Source organism: Mustela nigripes, chromosome 9, assembly GCF_022355385.1.
Source record: "Mustela nigripes isolate SB6536 chromosome 9, MUSNIG.SB6536, whole genome shotgun sequence".
NCBI classification, from domain to species: domain Eukaryota; kingdom Metazoa; phylum Chordata; class Mammalia; order Carnivora; family Mustelidae; genus Mustela; species Mustela nigripes.
The window spans coordinates 42,574,255-42,587,269 of NC_081565.1; the positions used below are offsets into that span (position 1 = coordinate 42,574,255).

The 13,015-nt window shown below is 43.9% G+C and overlaps 1 protein-coding gene across 3 annotated transcripts in view; it reads left to right on the forward strand.

The window, feature by feature from the left end:
* The window catches only part of MOB3B (MOB kinase activator 3B), a 200,234-nt gene that overhangs the window by 115,591 nt on the left and 71,628 nt on the right, over positions 1 to 13,015 (forward strand). The gene's annotated exons all lie outside the window — the stretch shown is intronic.

Consider the following 13,015-nt stretch of genomic DNA (forward strand, 5'->3'; position numbering starts at 1 on the left):
CCTGAAGGTTAAATCATTGAAAATGACTGATTTTCTTTTAAATGTAATTTACGTTCTACCTTTCGTATTTTGTTTCTCCTTTATTTGTTGTCAAAACCAAAAAGAACATTCCTCTTTTCTAAAAGTGACTTCATTTTAAAATCCAGAGACATAAACTGGCTATTATTAGAGATTTTAAAGATAAATATATGGCTGAGTGAAGTCTTCCTTTTTCTTTTTAAGATTTATCTTGGAGAGAGAGAGAATGAGTGAAAGAATGCATGAGTAGGAGGGGCCTCGGGAATGTTAAGCAATATCCACAATGAGCGCAGAGCCTGATGTGGGGGTTGATCTCAGGACCCTGATGTCACAACCTGAGCTGAAACCAAGAGTTGGAACCTTCGCCTTTTGTACCGTCCAGGTCCCCTGAGTCTTCCCTTTTTGGTGAAGCTCTTTCTTTCTGTCTTCTTGATCATTCCAGCCCTTCTCCTATTATGGTGGTCACCAGGTACCAGAGCCAGACACCAGATCTTCTTCACACACCCCCACCCGTCCCAGACTAGTCTCCCTTCTAACCTGTTTTCTTTCTTTTTAAAAATTATTTATTTTTAATTTTCTTTTTTATTAGAGATCACAAGTAGGCAGAGAGGCAGGCAGAGAGAGTGGGGAAGCAGGCTCCCTGCTGAGCCGAGAGCCCAATGCGGGGCTTGATACCAGGACCCTGGAATCATGACCTGAGCCGAAGGCAGAGGCTTTAACCCACTGAACCACCCAGGCACGCCCCCCTAACCTGTTTTCTTTAAGGAAGATTGAGCATTTGATCAGAAGTGCAGTGAATGAATTAAGTAGGGCCTTTGGACAAAAGCTACATTAAGTAGCATGAGCCACACACATGCCTTGGGGAGGTCTTCTTGCATCCAGAGGCTTAATGGTACAATTGCAAGCTGCTGGCTATTTCTGGGCAGACTAAAGCCGGCAGGCTTCTGGAAGCTGCACCCAATAATACGAACCTTTCCTGGCTTGTCAGTCTGCAGTTCAGCACTTTGCCTTTCTCATTTTCCTGGGAGGCCCATGCGGCCACGTGAATGCTGATAGTGTCCACATAATACCAGAGAGCCTGCTGGAAATGTGAAAATGAAAGCAAGCCCGTAGGTGTTTTTTGATGGCACTGACCAACACCCAGCCGCATAGCAGTTTTTATTGACTTGATAGTCTCTTTGGAATTTGTATGTATATGCCTGAAATGCATTTACTTGTTTACTCATTCCTTCCTTCAATAGACATTATGGTGTCCCTGCTGTGTGCCAGGCAGTGGAATCAAGGACTGTATTGCACCAGTGGGCCGTCCAGAAGCAGTAGCTTCATCATCGCCACGATGACCATCGTTGTCAATATCCATTCACTCAAAAAATACAGATGAAACACCTACTGTCTGCCAAGTGCTGGTCCAGGCCTTGTGTGGGAAGCAGGATGGAGCTCAGAGTTTAATGGGGGAACATATAAGTACAAGATAATCATAAGAAGTGATCATTTCTCTGACAAAGGGGTAATATAATATTAGTTGACCTACCAAAAGGTCAACTTTGTATGATACAACCTAATGCTGTTTATCGATCGCTCCTTGTATGGCAAGTGTGGGACCATGTGCTTTTTAAGTATTACGATTAACATACACAAGAACCCTGCAAAGTAGCTTTTATTATTTCCGTTTTATAGATGGGAAATGACACAGAGAGGTTGCATGAAATTCTTCAGTCACAGATATTAAGTGGCAGAAGTCTGTCTGAGTCCAGCTTCTGTGTGCTTCTCTATGGTCCAGAAACATCTTCACATTGTGGGCCAGGCCGCCGGACAGGAGCAGGGCAAGTTGGTAGAGTGGAGGGCTCACCTGTTATTTGAAATAATGGATGGAATGACATTGAGCCTCTGGAGTTGTGGTTGCCGCGTTTCAAAATCTCCTATCAGATAGGAGATAGATTGCGAAACTCACCGTAAGTTTCCAGCTTTTGGCTTACCTGTGTGTTTTTCTTTTGCTTTCCTTGCTTTGATGTTCCTTTAATGGTTTTAACTCCTCATTACTATATTAAGAGGATTTAACTTTTGGCATCTAGATGTGCCCTGTCCAATGGTATTGATGTTGGCAGCCCAGCAAATTTGCTAGGAACGAAGGGTGAGGCAGAAAAGGGTAGGGCAAGTTTCTTGGCAGGTGTTGGGGGGAAGAGGGATCAGAAGGGGAAGTATACCTTTGGGGGCGACCATAGAGGTGAGAAGGCATCTGTTCATGGGATCCCACCCCTCCTTGGCCGAACCAGGGAGGACACCTTACCTGAGCCAGGCCAACCGGTCAGCTGGCCTGCGCCATGTGACTTGTGTGCCACCTAAAGAGGAGCTGGACCAACTAGAGCTTCTCTCTTATGATCTTTTTACTATTAGACAAAAACTGAGGCGTAGTAAGATTTTTAGGAGTTTATTTGAGTAAAACTTCATTTGGATCAGGCCGCGCCAGACTGAAGTGGTAGGAAGCTCTCGGCTGGCAGGAGCTCGGGGAAAGATTTTAATGGAGAAAAGGTGGAAGCAAAGCAAGGGCCTTATTTGATTGGTTCTAGCTAAGGCATTTGGCGTATTTGGGGAAGCTTACTTGGCTATGAGAGCCACTGGTTGTCCTTAGGTTTTGATTTCTTAACCTTGCGGCTTTTCAGGCTTAGGATTTTGTCTGCCCGCACAGGCTTCAAAGGGATTAGAGCCACCTCAGCCTAATGGCCTCCTTGTTGAACTGATTGAACAGTCCTGAGGCTCAGAGACAAATTGTTCATGAGAGCCCTCGAGTTGAAAAGTCACGGGGGCCAGGCTGAGGCAGCCATTTGGGGAATTGTTAAATAAAGAGAGAGTCAAGACTCCCAGGAGTCTCCCGGTGAGACCCCATGGTCCGTGAGAGAAGACGAGCACCAGTACCCCCCCTTGGGCTCCCTCACCCAGCTGCATTGCTGTGCTTCTTGCCTGCTCGTGGAGGCCATGTTTTAACCCAGCAGATCCCTCGCTCACTTAAATTGCTTCCTTAGACTTCTGTTCTTTGCAGTGGGTGGATCAAAACACAAGTTCTCAAAGCAGGTGAAGCAGTTTGTGCACACCTAAGGGGGACAGGGGAACCCCTTGATGTCCTGCTTCTGGGTCTCAGGGACTTCTGCCCTTTCCACAGAAGGCGAAGCTAGATTATTTTATTGTCTCCTTAAAGAAAGCCTAAAAGAGAGAAAAGAAACTGCCCAGTGTAAGTAATTCTCTTTGTACATTTAATGTAACACCAGAACCGTTGTTCCGCTCAGGCTGCTGGCCACCCCTCTCACCCACTGACCCTTGGGCCTTCGCTAGCTCAGGCCCTGTGCTAGATACTGGGTAGATGAGACTGAGTGACACAGTACATGTTCTGGGGTGTTACTGGTGTAACATGAAGAGAACAGCAAACAAGGAAAGCACCATAAGATGCGGGAGCTTCAGTAGCAGAAATGTGTAAATGGTCCTTGGGAAGGGAATGATCATTTTCCCCTGAGTATATTGGAGAAGATTTCACCCAGGGATTTTTGAGCAGAGACTTGAAGGGTGCGTACCTGTTTGCCTGGCCACTGGGGAGTGAAGGAGGGAGCCCAGTAGTCCAGGCAAAGGGAATAGAATGTGCAAAGGCAGGGAGTTAAAATGGCCTGTGAAGTTCACCAGGAGAAAGTCAGTGCCGTTGAAAAAGTGGGTGTTTTGGGTGAATGGCAGGAGTAAGGTTAGGTTGGGGTCAGATTCTGAAGCACCGAATATATAATTAATAGTTACAGTAAGTATTATTCGTTATTCTCTACCAGGGCCAAAGTAATCCATTTATACATCTTGTTCTCGTTTAGTTAAATGCCAAGGAAATGCATTGTGGGCAATGTCCAACCAATGGAAAGGTTTCAGGCTAGTTTTTCAGGATGAGGACTGTGTAGGCAATTTGGAGGAGAGACAGTGTGAGGGAAGATGGAGAGTAGGGCGGGCAGGCAGCGGGCAGCTGCAAGTCCACAGGAGAAGCAAGTACCTGATCTAGGCCCTGGCTGCAGGCCCCGTAGGAGAAGCTGGGTCTGAGACACACTTCTAAAGCAAAATTATTTAAATACGTGGAAGAAGAATGAAAGCCATGAGCCTGATTAGGGCATATTCAGTTTCAGGTCTAAAAAGATCAGGGTGGAGGCCTGCTGGCAATCAGAGGGGAAGCTGAATCTTGGGAAAGGAATTAGGATGAATAGACAGATTGGGGAGGTTTTTTGTTTGTTTGTTTGTTTGTTTGTTTGTTTTAAAGATTTTATTTATTTATTCGACAGAGAGAGACACAGTGAGAGAGGGAACATAAGCCGGGTAGTGGAAGAGGGAGAAGCAGGCTTACTGCTGATCAGGGAGCCGGATGTGGGGCTGCATCCCAGGACCTGGTGGATCGTGACCCGAGCTGAAGGCAGATGCCCAATGACTGAGCCACCCAGGTGCCCCAGATCGGGGAGTTTTGATCAGTCTATCTTGTGACCAGTGGAAGGGTTCATAGAGGTGTTCAAGATCATTTCCAAGATTTGGATTAATGGGAGGGTGGCCAGGCCACAGCAGTAGGTACAGTTGGTGTATAATACTCTCTAAAACAGCCATCCAAGGGCGCCTGGGGGGTTCAGGTGGTTGAGCGTCTGCCTTCGCTCAGGTCATGAACCCAGGGTCCTGGGATCCAGCCCCACATTGGGCTCCCGGCCGTGAGGAGCCCTCTTCTCTGCCTTTCCCCACTACTTGTGCTCTCTCTCTTTCTCTCTCAAATGAATAAATAAAACAATTTTTTAAAAATTTTTTAAAAAGTAAAACAACCATCCAGTGGCTTGTCTGTCTCAGCCAAGTCCCTGGAACTCCACCTCCCACTCCCTAGTGCTCTCTGCTCCCTAAGAGGGCAACCAGGTAGGCATGAGCTGGGGTGGGGGGGAGGGAAATGCCCAAATCTATAATATAATAGCCTCAACTGCATTTCCATCTGCCGCTTTGTGATGTGTGGTCCTTGTCCTTGCCCTGTCCCCATGTGGCATATATATGCCCCTCTTTTAGTTAATAATAGCAGTTCCAGGTAAGTTATTCCTTCTCCCTGTGATTATTAATTCAGAGCTCTGCTGGGATTTAGGATCAAGCACCTACCTGCCTCTTAAGCTAGAGTCTTTTGGGAGCACTGTAAATTTACATCTTGAGTTTATGAAAAAAAGATGGGAAAGAATAGAATTATCACACATAATGAGAGCACATCACACGTGGGCTTGGCTTCCTCAGAATTTTCCACCTATAACTTAGAATTTATTTGACCTCTACTTGAGAAACTTTCAGATATTTGAAAGAGTCTGCTTTCCCCCAATGGATAGGTTGACCCCAAGAAATTGCCATTTTGCAGGTGAAAAATTGTTGAATATCAGCAGTTCCACGTATTTCAGCCTACTAACAGCAGAGCATGTGGATGGTGGGGAGGAAGCAGGAGAAATTTTATGTACTGTGTACACAGTTTGTCACACCAGCCACAGGTGTCTCTTTCAGGCGATTCAGATCATAGACAACTTTAAAAAGGGATCAGGGTATTTAATTATATGTAACTATGTATATATAGAAAGATTTGGCAGTATTACACAGTGAGTATTTCTGCTTCAAAGATGTTTTCTGCCTCTCTGACACATTGAGCTTACCCCTCATCCGGATCATGGTGGGGGTACCTGTGTGCTTGCTTTTTGCACATGGCTCTTCTGGTCTCCATCACAACTTCCAAATTCACTGTGCAGTTGCCCTGGTTTGAGATTCCCATGTAGAGGGACGGAAAGAGCCATAATGCTCATTGTGCACATTGTCTGCATTCTAGACTCTGTGCTAAACACTTTATGTGTATGGTTTTCTTCAGTTCCAGTTAGTAACTTGAGGAAGTGGGAATTATCTTGGTTTTCTTGAGTAGGAAAACTGAGGCTCTAAGAGATGCCATAACTTGCCCAGAATTACCTAGGAGATGTTTGCTCTTGGTTAGTTCTTGGCTCTGAGCTCTGAAACTCTCCAGGGTCAAGTTGATCTCCCCAAGGGAAGAAGACAAGAAGTGAGTTGATGATCTCTCCACCCAGGTTGGGAGGGGGATAAGAAGGAGATACGTTTCAGAAGACACACTGTATCCCTCTTGTACTCTGTGGCATTGGATTCTGTTTCCCCGGCAGTGGATTGAAGGTAATATGTGAGCTCCTCCCAGGGAAGCTATGTGATTAAAGCAAAATTGCGTTAATTTCTACCCAGATAGCTTGAAACGGTGACCTTTTTTTTTCTTTAAAGATTTTATTTATTTATTGACACAGAGAGAGTGATCACAAGTAGGCAGAGAGGCAGGCAGAGAGGTGGGGGAAAGCAGGCTCCCCGCCGAGCAGAGAGCCCTGTGTGGGGCTCTATCCCAGGACCCTGAGATCATGACCTGAGCTGAAGGCAGAGGCTTAACCCATGAGCCACCCCTGGCGCCCTGGAATGGTGACCTTTTGAATAGAGAGGAGGTATGCCATAAAACTTATCTTAGCATCATTTATCAGAAGAGGGAAGAGGTCATTAAGTACTGGATGAGTGACCTGAAGTAGATTTCAACTGGGAAGTGATTCTGTACCCCAGGGATTCTAGACATTTGGCAATGTCTACAGACATTTTTTAGTTGTCACATGTGGGAGGGTGCTTTTGGCATCTATCAGGTGGATACTAACTAAATACCCTATACCACACAGGACAGCCTCTCACTACAAGTAACTAGCCCAAGTGTGAATGAAGTTGATGTAGAGAAACTCTGGTCTAATGAGCATTTGGTGGGAAGATAGTTTACCTGCTCTAAAAGAGCCAGTTAATTTCATGAACTGCCAAGTACTTTTGAAGCACTTACTTGTACATGAAAAATTACTGTAATTATAAATTACAAAATCTCTAATCATAAAAGCACTTCTCAGGAGGGAATTCAGTTGTTATTGTTATTATTATTAATTATTATTTCCTGAATGTTCTATAAACTTTTTAAAAAGAATATTGTAATAAGGAAAGAGATACAGTCAAATTTGACAGACTTACACTCATCAGAGCCAGATGAGGAAGTAATCAGTGTTAGTGATGACTTCAAAATACTGAGGCGTTATGGGTGTATTCCGGTTAATGTATTGCTTTACGTAATAATCAGTGGAGACCCTAATGACCTGCATTTATTTTGTTATTTTTTCTAATGTAAGCATTAGCTATAAAAAGGCTATGGTTCGGGGTGCCTGGGTGGCTTAGTGGGTTAAGCCGCTGCCTTCGGCTCAGGTCATGATCTCAGGGCCCTGGGATCGAGCCCCGCATCAGGCTCTCTGCTCAGCAGGGAGCCTGCTTCCTCCTCTCTCTCTGCCTGCCTTTCTACCTGCTTGTCATCTCTCTAAGTCAAATAAATAAATAAAATCTCTCTCTAAAAAAAAAAAGGCTATGGTTCAATGGAAGAGAAGCCTTGAATTAAATGAGATTGTTAAGACAGTTGACCCTTGAATAATGTGGGGGTTGGGGTGCTGTCCTTACCCCTCCCCACCACACAGAGTAGAAAATCCTCATGTAATTATTGACTCCCCCAAAACTTAACTACTAATGATCTACTATTGACCAGAAGCCTTACTGATAACATAAACAGCCAATTAACACATATTTTATGTGTATTATATACTGTATTCTTAAAATAAGCACAAGAGAAAATACATTTACAGTACTATACTGTCTTTATCTAAATCAACCTACATGTGAGTGGACCCGTAAAGTTCAAACTTGTGTTTCAAGGATCAACTACATTATCAGTCTTGACCCTTTTTGCAGTGATGGTCTTGGGGGGCACTTCTCTAAGACTCGTAGTTATTGGTCTCATCCTAGGCCTGCCTGTGGGTCTTATTTTTCGTTTGGGGAAGGAATAGGAAATTGAAGAAGTCAGAGCTATGTCTTCAATGGAGGAAAAGAAATCCATTTTTCAAACTGGAAAATGTGAAAAAAATACTACTGTCTCTTGCTTGATGGCATTTTTACTTCAGTTAAAGAGGCAGAGTTGAGTGAGATGTTAAGGAACGTGCTAGAGTGGATTGTTAACATGTGCAGGTACCCTGAGGACCCTTCTACATATTCTTGAGAGACAGGGAAATTGAGTGACCCATGCATTTTGCACATTTTTAGACCTACTTGTAACCAATAGCTGTTCTTCATTATAGAGTTCAGCGTAATTAATGAATTTGCTAACTAGTAGAACCATGGAAGTTCTTGTCATTGGATAAGAGCACGAGTACCAGGATCATTTAATAGAGGAATGGTAAGTGGGTTTCTTTGTGTTTATCTGTTGGTTATGGCTGTTTGTTGTATTGAGTTGAGAAGATCCTGAAACTGGCCTAAGTTGAGAAGAGCACTGAGAGAATCAACCATGTTAGCTTTGGAAACGTGGTGGGGAGCATGGTGACGTGGAAACCATTTATTTGGCCACCCTGCTCTACATGTTTAACAGTTAAGTATTGACTCTCAACACCCTCAGTTTAAAAGTTCTCTGAGTTAGAGAATCTTCTAAAAAAAAAAAATTTGAGAAAGCTGTATCGGCCCACGTTTTGTCAATTGCAACTGCCTTACAAAGACATTTAATTATGTGGTTAAAGTCAAGTGTGCAGATCTAATTTCATTCATTTTTTAAAGCTAAAGTAATATGCCAGATGCTATGACAACCAACACCTCTGTCTAGAAAATATCTGCTATAAAGCAGATTTTTATTTTTTTTATTTTATTTATTTATTTATTTTTTTAAAAAGATTATTTATTTATTTATTTCTCAGAGAGAGAGAGAGCGAGCACAGGCAGACAGAGTGGAAGGCAGAGTCAGAGGGAGAAGCAGGCTCCCTGCGGAGCAAGGAGCCCAATGTGGGACTCGATCCCAGGACGCTGGGATCATGACCCGAGCCGAAGGCAGCTGCTCAACCAACTGAGCCACCCAGGCGTCCCATAAAGCAGATTTTTAGATCAGAGAAATTTAAAGATACATATCATTGCCATATGCATTTCGGTGTTCATACTTGGGGATCTGATATTTATACAGTGTTATCTAACAAAAAATTTTGGAGAACTCTACATGTATTATGCAATGCATTCCCAAAGCCTGTATATCTCCTTTCCTGTTGCCTTCACTCAATCACTCAGGGGGTTTTAAGAGAGTATGATTTTTTGTTCCTTGGGGATAAAAGAAAATTAAATATTTTTATATGAATTTAAATTAAAGAACTCTTATGGGTTCATTGCTTTGGGTCAGTTATTCAGTGCTTATTTTTTGTGTGGGGGGAACCTTCAAATTTAAACCAGTTCACTGCACATCTTTATGTGCAGTATGTGTTATGCTCAATATGTGTTACATTCCATATGTGTTGGCTGGCGATGGCCTTGGAATGATTTCGTTTTGGAGGATCCCTGCACCTCCCTCTAGAAGAAGTGATATCAGGCATTTTTCCTTAACACTCCTCTCCCTTCTTCGTGCATTTCTTTCTTCCCTGACCTCTTTTTAGTTTGAACAGTACTTACATCTCCCATTATGAGACTGTCTTGTAGATGTGACCATCTTACGACAGAGGCTTTTCTACTTCACAAAGTAAATTGCTTGGATTGGATCCAAAATAGTGTTTCCTTTCAAGTTGCCCAGTGGGATGGTTAAAACACCTTACGCAAGTATCAGAGGGCTGCATTCCGATCTTACCTCTGTTTGGCTGTTGGGCCCTACGCAAGTCATTAAACGGCTCTTCCTTTGTCCACACAGTCCCATGAATTGAGTTAAAGCAGATAATAGCTACTTCTCCTCACGCATTATCATTTTAAGTCTGTGATAGCCAGGTCTTAGGGCACTTACGATGCTGACATTAACATTTTGTTCAGCAAAATATCAGGTTGCCTTGAAGGTAACTGAATTTCATGGAAGCCACTATGCTAGTTAAGAGGAAGGCTGACCTGTGAATAGAAGAGAGGCTCATTTTTATTCACAGAAAGGAGTAAATTCTGCCGTGTTCAGTGAGGAAGGAGATTGGTGGCAGATGGTCAAGGAGGCATCCAGGAAACCATCGATGCAGTAGGAAGGAAACATGACTAGAAAGGAAGAAAAGAAAAAGAGTAGGTAGGATCAGTTAGGGCCTTTTGGTTGTAAGCAACAGAAATACACTCTTACTGACCTCTTGGAAAAGGGCTTTATTACAGAGTAAGTCATCTCAAAGTCAAGTGAGGATTCTGGGTTTATGTGAATTGGGGCATTGGGATGGGTAGGTTTGGGGAGGGAGGATAACAGATTGGCAAACTCAGCAGAACCCCAGTCACGGAAGGGAGAGCAGTTCTCCGAGGGAGGAAAGCCACAAAAGAGGAAGGGGAAAGGAAAGCGGACTCTCAAGAATAATACAAGAAAGATAAATATTCCTCAGCAAGCGAGAAGAGAATCAGATGGCCTTAACCCTCTGTCGGTGATACATTTGTCCGAAGCAAGAAAAAGTGTGGCTTAATGTTTTGGAGAAGAAAAAAAAAATAGGGAGAATGTACCAGGAAAGGAAAGTGAAATAAACCAAATTCATTTATTCTTGAACATATTCTTGAACATACCCCAGGGGGGTACCCAGGCACCTCTCCTGGGGATCTGAGGATGACCCACATCCTCAAAGAGCTCCCAGGCCAGAGACAGTGTTATGAATTCCTTACTTACTGAATGCTTGCCAGGTGCCAGGTTTTTTGCCGAGAGCTCTGCAAGCTCTACATTTAATCCTTCAGGTGTTCCCTGGGGCTAGTCCTGTTATCTTCATGGGTGCGGTGCTGCAGCTCCAAAGTCTAGGGCTCTCGTTGCTGCTCTGTGTTGCCCATCTTAGCAAATAGAAGAGGAAAAAGAAAACAAAAAAGCAAAAGGAATTTTTTGGATTCAGCTCAACCCTACAGTATCTCCAGTTAGTGGTGGAACCCCCTTCACCCCCTGCCACAGCCTGCTGCAAATTTTAAGGACAGCCAAGTGAAGTTTGCACTAGAGCCAGTCGGCCACTGCTCCAAAGCAGGACAGAACTTGCCTCTCTTGGTCTGGAGCATACCAGTGTATCAACGGTCTTTTCCTGCTGAGCTTCTACAAGATGCCATCCTGACTTACTCCGTGGACCACCTTCCGCCCTCTCCCCCCAAGTTCAGATTTCAAGTCTAAAATCTGTATCCTAAATCAGGATAAAAATGTTACTCTGTCTTCTGGACCTGGACCTGTGGATCAGTGGTGAATGGGACTCTCAATGATTATGAATATTTTCAAGCTAGTAGGACCTCTGGCTCTAGCTGTTTGTCATGAAACATCCCACATGATAAAGTATGAATCCTGAAACACAAAACCCGAAACTCTGCTCCCTGCTTTTTTTTTTTTTTTAAGATTTTATCTATTTATTTGAGAGAGAGAGAGAGAGAGAAGGAGAGAGAGCATGAGAGAAGAGAGGTCAGCGGGAGAAGCAGACTCCCTGCTGACAGGGAGCCCGATGTGGGACTTGATCTTGGGACTCCAGGATCATGATCTGAGCTGAAGACAGTCCTTTAACCAACTGAGACACCCAAGGCGCCCCTGTTCCCCACTTTTAAGGTGACAGGATTACTTCTCCTTTTTTATGTTTTGCTACATTTACTAAAAATTGGGCTTATTTTATAATGGGAAAAAAGTCATATGTTAAGGAAAAATGCCTCTTGTGTTAGAGATCATCGAAAATTGATCCCTCTCTGTCACCTACACCATTGTTTGTAGGTTAAGTGTGACTGTGAGACAACCCCACACCAAACTGATATCTCCAAGAGAAATGCAGTATCCTCACACGAGGGTATGGTAGGTCCTGCTTTCCTTCCTCGCCACCATCACCACTGCCTTTTTGTGGCTTTTGGACCTTTTCTTCAAGACATCCTCCAGACCGGGTTGATTCAATGGCGGGTAGAATACAGAGCTGCCGCCCTTCACCGCCCATGTGGGGCCACTGCTTTTGGTAGTTCTGTCTTTTGAAAAGTTGGGCCTCTGCCTCTGTTTTCTTTTCCTTTAAAAAGTCATTGAAGTCCGGAGTGTCGGCCGTGACCTTTGGAAATGTTTTTACAGCTTACAGAGACTTCCTGACATGTTTTATTAGCTCTTGATGGTAGCTAATAAAGTGAGTCTTAGCAAAGCCGCATAACGTGACCGATTAGAGCCTCTTCCAAAATAACCACTCAGCAGAGCTGCCCTTGGAGGAGGCTTGACGACAGGATATTTGGCTACCGCTTTCAGTCCAGTTCAGCAGGGCATGAGGGATTACGGCTTGAAGAAAGGGAGGTCATCCCTTTAGGAAATACAACAGCAGCTTATTCTGCGAGAGCCTCGAATATGAGAGCCTCCTGCCCCCCGGGGAAAACAGAAATACCGCTCTAGGAATAGAGGAACAAGTTATTCCGAAGTGCTTTTGTTTTCTGCCTTCACGGAAGTAAAACATAAGCCAGAGCTGGTCACCTGTCTTTTTAAGAGCACTGAAAGACGAGACACCAACCCTCCTTTAAAGTTTATGTGTTAAACAAGATCTCTGTTCTCTGCTTTCTTCTGCTTTAGCCAACAGGTTTTGAGTTTAGGCTGTAACTTACCACAGATCTAGATTCAAATGCTGCTGCGGCCACTGACCGGCTGGGTGATCTTGAGTCAGTGACCACTTAATTCTTAGTTTCCTTGTATAGGAAGTGGCGATGATAATTGTAGGGTTATTGTGGGGGAGAAAATATGATGATGCATATAAGGGGCTTAGCACAGTGCTTGACCTAAGACTCAACAAGTATTAGCTATGACTTTTTTAAATTAACATATAATGTATTATTAGCCCCAGGTGTACAGGTCTGTGAATCGCCAGGTTTACACACTTATCAGCACTCACCATAGCACATACCCTCCCCAGTGTCCATAACCCAACCACATTCTCCCTACGCCCATTCCCCCAGCAACCTTCAGTTTGTTTTGTGAGATTGAGTTTCT